The 7,564-nt window shown below is 45.7% G+C and overlaps 1 pseudogene; it reads right to left on the bottom strand.

Annotated features, from left to right (window-relative positions):
- LOC101979455 overlaps positions 1-6,703 on the bottom strand; it is a 25,431-nt pseudogene extending 18,728 nt beyond the window's left edge.
- Positions 6,704-7,564: the final 861 nt, after the last annotated feature.

Here is a 7,564-nt window from a genome sequence, read left to right on the forward strand (position 1 = left end):
GATAGATAGATAGATAGATAGATAGATAGATAGATAGATAGATAGATAGATGAAAGACAGCCGTGGAAAAGCAGGTGCATACAGAGAATGGGAACAATAAAGTAATACAAAAGGTGCCATGCCATCAGAAGAAAAAAAACAAAGAGAAAAACATGGAAAGAATTGAGAAAAGGAAAGAAACAGAAGGAAGTACCAGTCTGGAGCTGGGAGCTTCTGACCCAGGTTGTAAGATGACAAGGATTGAGTGAGCAGTCTCTAATACAGATAATATTGTCTGTGTAGTCTATAAATATAAAATTAAATGCTGACCTCTCTGGTCCATGTCAAAAGTCCAAGCCAGTGTCAGCACATATTGTTTTTATTTGTTTCAAGAGAAAATAGATCAACAGCATTAACCTCGCAATGAAGAGAGAATTGAATGAATTAAAAAGCAGAACCATAAATCGTGCCGCTTTTATTGGCACCGTGATAAACATGCCCCAGGCTTCATAGGGAGTGGGGTCTGGGATATTTTCAATACCCTGAAGCAGCCTCTTCACCACCAAGAAAGGCAAAGAGATATTAATTCCCCAACAAGAAAAGAAAAGAGACATTAAGACCCAGGACCCATTCACCCACTTCCCCTGCCTCTATCCATCTCCATATGACAAAGCAGTGGCACACACTTCCAGAAATATTGAGAAGGAGGACCTGGACAGAGGCAATTTGGAGAGGCTCTGCAGGAGCCATGGTGCCAGGAGCCAGCTTCTGAGATGCTGGAGCAGAAGAGAAGGCATGGAGGAGATGGAAGCCAGCCTGGATTTTCAGGGCAGGCTGTGTGGTCAGTGTGTCCAGGTCACACCTGGCCTGTTCCATCACCCTGCCCCCTGCTTGCTCCCTGGACTCCAGCTGTTCTGGGTATAGGAAGTGCCTCCTGCCAAGGAGGGAACGGGCAAGGGGTTCAGCCCCGGATCCAAAGTCTAGCCAAGAAGCTGCTTAGTGGAAAGTAGTTTCCCATGACCCCTTGGCACGGAGCCAATGGTGATACTGAGCACTTCTTGCTTACGAAGGCAATGGCAAAGCTTGCCATAGCACTTACAAAGGAGAAAAGTCACCCATGGGGCCAGCTTGACCAGATTAACCTCAGAAAGCCAGAGGGGAAGTCCCATAACTTGGAGCCTTCCTTACACCCTTATCACATTCCCCTGTCCCAACTTTCCCTTCCAGGGCTTCAGTTCTGTAGGCAGAAATGTGGGATGAGGGGGGACTGAAAAATTCTTTACAACTTCTGCCAAGTTTTCTCATGAAATAATGGAAGGGAAGAAGATTTTATATGAAAAATAATACCAAAGGGGATATACATCAGACTAAGAAAAACCTAAATGTATCAACAAATGCTATATATTTGTAAGTCAGCGGCAAGCAGATTGACTAGATCATTGAAACTCAGAAATAATTACCCCTTGGAAGAAATTTACAAAGCAGTAAAGACTCTTCAGCTATTAAAATATTTTCATTAGTTATTCCTCAAAGTCATTTCATGATGTATGATCTTTCCTACAGCCGTTATAGGTGTTTCAGGTCATGTCTAACTGGGACAAGTATTGGTCATGGTGACCATAGCTGGCTAGACTCACACACTTGATTTTCTAAGCAGTTAAGATAACACAATCTCCCCCCAGCCAGGAGTGGGATTGAACCCAGGGCATGTTCAGGTTAGTCAAATGCTTGACCACTGATCTGCACACCCAGCCCTCGGTTGCATGAGCTTAATTAGTTCAGAGAGATTTTTTTGGTAGTCCTGTGAGTTTGTATAAGTCTGCTTTGGTATGACTTGTTACGGTCTCTCATCTTAAGATATTTTTACACAATTAAAACAGAGGTTGGGGACGTGGCTCAGCAGTAAAACCCTTGGCTAGAATCTCCCAGTGTGGCTCAGAGATTGGGCAGTCACTTGGAATCTAGCAAGGAGAGACTGGGAATGTGGCTCAGTGGGAGAACACGTGTGTGAAATTCACCAGTGAGGATTTTGGCCTGTGGTTCATGAATAAAGCACTTACCTGTCAATACCTGTCCAATACCTGGAGTTCTACCCCTAAAACCTGATTCATGACAACCATGATAATTGTCAGCATGCATGATTCCTATAATAAAGCACATATATTCTTCAAGTGGTTTGTCCCACTTCAGTATGCTCAATTCTTATAATATCCAGAAGGCAAAGTATTTCTCTATCTATTCGTCTCTCTGCACATATATCTGTGCTTTTATTTCTTTCCTAAGTCATGCCTGAAAGCTCTCCAGGGCTCGCATCATATCATCCTAAAGGCTTCATTTGCCTTCACAGTTCATGTCTGGTGTGTCTTGCTCAGGTCAGTCTGCCCAAGGATATAGAGTGTGGCTTATAAGAGGACCAAGGGGAGATTGGATGACATTAGTCTCTAGCTCATTATGGAGACTCCAAACCTCATGCTGTATGATGTTTGGGTATCTGTGGCAAGTGTGATTTTCTTGAGTCTCACAAGTCCAGACCATTGTGTCCCCCATATACCCTAGCCTTCTCAGTACCTTTCTATGGGGAAAAGGACTCTGGCTCTGTAGACCTCTTCTTGTTCAACTTCATCCCACTGTACTGACAGTGTTGTGTGTGCTTCTTTACACGATCATGTCTCTCTTTGGGACCAGGTTCATCAGTTTCCTCTGCTGCCTCCGTGCCACAGGCTACATGATAAAATGGAACACTTTACCATCCTATACAATTCTTTTCTCTCCACCTCCATCATCCCTCTTGAGCCCAGGTGGAAAAGTAGTCATGAGAATGGACTCACACATGCCCATGAATGTCTCCATCAATGCTTCAGACTTTCCCAGGCTCCTTTGTATAAAAAGTGTCTCAGTTACTCCTGAGTCATGGAGCCAGATCCCAGAACTAATGGGGTATTCATTTTAGCATCGCCACAAACTAAAAGAAGTTCAAGCCTACAGTTTGGGCAATCCTATTTTTCGCTTTCTATCTGCTTGCCTAAGGTTGTGGTTAATAGGTCAGAATATATCATCCACCATACTGGGGGCTTTAGGGACAGGTAGACTGTTCTTTGCTAAATCCATTTAGTACTGTGTATATTCTTTGAATACAAATAATCTACTGAAAAGACTCGTGTATCAAAGAATTATGGCCCACTGCTATTACCAAATGATAACTGGCTCATAAGGGCATTCGCTTCAGCAATGGATGAATTCATTGATGAGTTCATGGCTGAGTGGCGGTAAGGGTTAGTGGGAGGAAATGGGTCACTGAGGGCTGCCCTTAAAACAAGATCTGCCCGTCCCAGCCCTCTGCTTCCTGGATGCCACCAGATGAGCCTCTGCTTCCCTCCTCACTCCCTCTCCACCATGATGCTCTGCCTTGACTTAGATCCAAATGGATCCAGCTGCCCCTGGGCTGAAAATAAGGGACCATGAGCCAACATAAACTGTTCCCCCTTGAAAGGTTCCTTACACAGATGTGAAACTCTGACTCACAGGCTGAGGCCTAGGGGGGAGATACCCTGCTTCTCTCAGTCCATTTGTCTATTCTGAAAAGTGAAGGTTTCTAAAGTGCCAAGTTCAAGGCCTGAAATGCCCATGAGAAACACCTGATAGAGAGGAATACACAGGGTAAGATGCCGTTGCTCTTAAGCTGTGTTGGGTTTCCTATGACCCACACAATCTCTGATGACTTGCAGTTCACATGCACCAAGAGAAGGATGGGGTCTATGCTTGGAGACCTCCTCTGGCCCTGGTGCTGGGGAATGTGGCGCTTTTTAGGTGACCCTCTCAACAGCATCCCGGTGAAGTCAGTTGTGTCTGACTGAGGCCTAGCAGGCACACAGCTTACCACTGATATGCCTAGCTCCAGGCAAGCTGTAAAGCACACTCACATTTCCCAGGCCTGAGCAGAGGTGCACCTTTGGGTTCACACTATGGCTACTCAACCTCAGCTCATCTTGGGACCCAACTAGGATCTATTAGGAAGTAGGCCATTCAGTAAGGGCTTAGAAACATATAGCTAAAACACAGGCTGTAGAATGGAAGCCTCCAAATCCACAAGAAGAAGCCATCTTTACCTCATCCCAGATTCTTGGGAAAAGACATTTTAGATTCCGAGAAGTTGCCACCAAGCGCACTGCCGTGATCTTGGCCTCAGATTATCATGATTAGGATGCGTTTGTCAGACAAATGTGACTCAGATTCTTTGTGTCTGTGTGTCTGTCTCTCTGTGTGTGTCTGTGTTTGTATGTTGGATATTGAATAGCGTTTCAGAAAGAGAATGGGATACAGTGGGGCACGCCTGCAGCAAATCCACTACTAGAGAAGCTAAGGCAGGAGAATTGCAAATTTGAAGCCATCCTGGGACACAAAGAAAGACGCAGATTAAAACAAATCAGGAAAGAGCCTATATGAACTATTCAACTTTGCAGGCGGCAGTGCCTTGCATTTGTTTGTATAGATGATTTTCTTAGCAAGAGGCAGAAGTCTAGTATAGACCCTGTGGATGGATTGGTTATTTGACAATAATGAGGTTAATTAACTCAGGTGGTTAGGTGTAGACACTCTAACTGGATAATTCAAGATGAAAAGATGGGTTTTGGCATGTGTGGGAAATAAAAGTATTAATCTCCTTCATCACTTGCTTTTATATAGAACTTTTATTAACACGTGCTAGAGAAGGAGGCAGAAGAGATAAAACATCCTTCTGCCAGCCACTTTCTCTGCAAGATTGGCAGGGGGCTGGCCCATAGATCTGCAGAGAATCGTGTTGACTTATTACCTGCCATTAGGAGGGAGTGTTCATTTCTCATTTGTCTGGATAGAAAAGCTTCCTCCATAATATTGAGAGCTAATAGCCCCACAAAGAGTAGAGTTTGGGTTCCTAAATTACCAGGGTTGGCTGTGTCCCAAGTCTGAATATACCCTGCCTTTCCAATTCTCATTTCTCACTTCTCCTGTGAGCACAAGAGAGGCTAGCCCCGGATAAGATCTCCCAGAGGCCCACAGAGGGAACAGCCAAATATCTCTGCCTTGGATGGATGTCTCAGCTCCCTCAGCTAGGTCTGTTTGGATGGATTCTCAGACTTGATCCAGGGGCCTGACAAGATGTGAGTTTAGTCTAATGACTGCACCCTCATTCCTGGGATATTTCTAATTCTCTCCCAACTCAACAAAAGACCGCATGTCCCCCAAACAAAAGGACTCACTCCTGTTAACTCCTGTTAATACTACAGATGTACACTGCACACACACACACACACACACACACACACACACACACACACACACTCCCCACTCTGGCGTGCTTGACCATAGGAAGATTTGTGCTGTCCCATTAGACTAAATCTTCCCGGTTGTTTGGGGAATTCACAAGCCAGGAGACCAAGCCCCAAAGGTCGGCAATAAGTGATGGGTTCAGTTATTGATCAAGTCTTACTCATATCAACTCCTTCACCTCCCTCAGAGGATAAGGGCCGTCATTGCATCTGATACTCATTTGTGGAAATAAACTATGAATATAAAATCCACATCCATGACATAAGCTATGATGTCAACTGATGCCCCGCCAGAAAGAAAATGGCTAGAGGTATTGGAATACTATAACCTGATAGGTGACCTGCTGTCAATCATGAGGGAACTGTATTTGCATGGGTCAGTGCAGGAAGCTAGACCACGGCAATCATTTCCTAAGTATGTTTCGTGCCAAGTACTGGGTGTGGATTCTGGATGCTCTCTGAGGGTAGGTCTGGGATCCACAACCAATGGAGAACCCAAAGGCACACTAGAGCTGCCCACACACCTCCCAGGCACTGCAACTGTCCCTCCATGCTGCTGCCTTTATGAGCTTAAAGGTTTGTTCTGGTCTTTTTTTTTTTTTTTTTTTTTTTGGCCAAAGGACATACTTTATTAGCTCCTGAGTCCTCTCCTGTATTGTTTTGGTTCCAAGTAGTCGCCCAGTCCGGCGGGCAGCAATGAGACCCACTTTGCATCCAGCAGGGGCATCTCTTCTGATAGTGGACAGTTTGCCAATGTGCTGATGGTTACCACCTCCGAAGGGATGCTCTACAGGATTCATGGCCACACCACGTACACATGGCTAGCAGTTCCTCTTGGCCTTGTACTTGTGGTAGGCACGGCCAGCCTTCAAGATAGGCTTGTCAATTCTGCCCCCACCAGCCACAACACCAACGACAGCTCTGGTGGCCGAGGAAATGACCTTCTTGGACCCTGAAGGCAGCTTCACTCCTGTTTTCTTGGTCTTCGGATTGTGGGAGATGACTGGTATAGTTCCCGGAGGCTCATGCCAGCTTGCCCTGTCCCCAAGCTTCTCCTCCAGACAACATACCTTCAGGCATGGTGCCCACGGGCAAAACATTGCCGATATTCAGCTGGGGCTTCTTGCCGCAGTACACAAACTGCCCGGTGTGGATTCCCTCTGCTGCGATGAACAGCTCCGTCTACTTCTTAAACCTGTAGGGATCACAAAAAACCACTTTGGCAACAAGGGGAGCTCCGCGACCAGGGTCATGAATGAAATCCTTTACAATGCCCTTAGTGTAACCGAGCCACTCTGCGAAGTCCACAGCTCTCAGGCTTGCGGCGCCCTTACGGTGTTTCACATGCGCGCAGAACACAGAACCGGCGCCTTTCCTCTGCCCTCGGATCACACGGCCCATGGCGGCGAGTCTGCCGGCAAGCAGGGCCGAAAGAGCTGTTCTGGTCTTTAATGACAAAGCAGAGGCCCAAGGCTGTGCTGCCAACTTAAATCCTCACCAACACACTCATGGTATTCTCAATGTTTTGCGTATAGCCAAAATAAACAAAGAAAAGAAGGAAAGAAAGGTAACACAGAATTTGTGAATGGATCTCAAAAGGGTTTTTATTTTTTAGAATTTTTATAAATGATGTCCAAAGTCACATAATTCCCACCCCTCTCCCTATGTCAGCTCCTCTTGTGTTCTTGTGTCCCACCTTCGCCTCTCAAATTCATGACCTCTTCTTTAGTTATTATTGTTTCACACACACTCATGCACATGCGTGCACACACACACACTCATGCACACACGTGCGCACACACATGCACACACACACGCACACACTCATGCACACGTGTGCACACACACCACTGAGGTCTTTTAGCTTCACTTGTTTGTACAGTGTTCAGAGCTGTCATCTGGGGATGAATAACCTATAGGGAGCCTTGTCCCCTGGAGCAAACTGATTCCCCGTCTCTCTGTGGTCATTGACTTCCTGTAGCTCTTCAGCTAAGGGTGGGGACTTGTGACGTTTCCCCCATCCCCATCGGCATGTTGGCTGGTATTGTCATCTGCTTAAGCAGCCATGTTGTTGAGATTTCATGGGCGCCCTTCGCCGTCAAGGTGGAGATGCTATCTTGAGCAGTCTGACTCTTACAATCTTTTCTACCTCCCTTACTCAATTTTCCCTGATCCTTAGGTGTTGGATAAAATATTTACTTTTTTTAAAATGTTATACTTTTTTAGTCTCTGAGAATTCATGGCAGTATATGATGAATTACTATCATATCCATTCTCCC

This window comes from Microtus ochrogaster, unplaced genomic scaffold (assembly GCF_000317375.1).
Source record: "Microtus ochrogaster isolate Prairie Vole_2 unplaced genomic scaffold, MicOch1.0 UNK32, whole genome shotgun sequence".
In the NCBI taxonomy this organism is placed as follows: Eukaryota; Metazoa; Chordata; class Mammalia; order Rodentia; family Cricetidae; genus Microtus; species Microtus ochrogaster.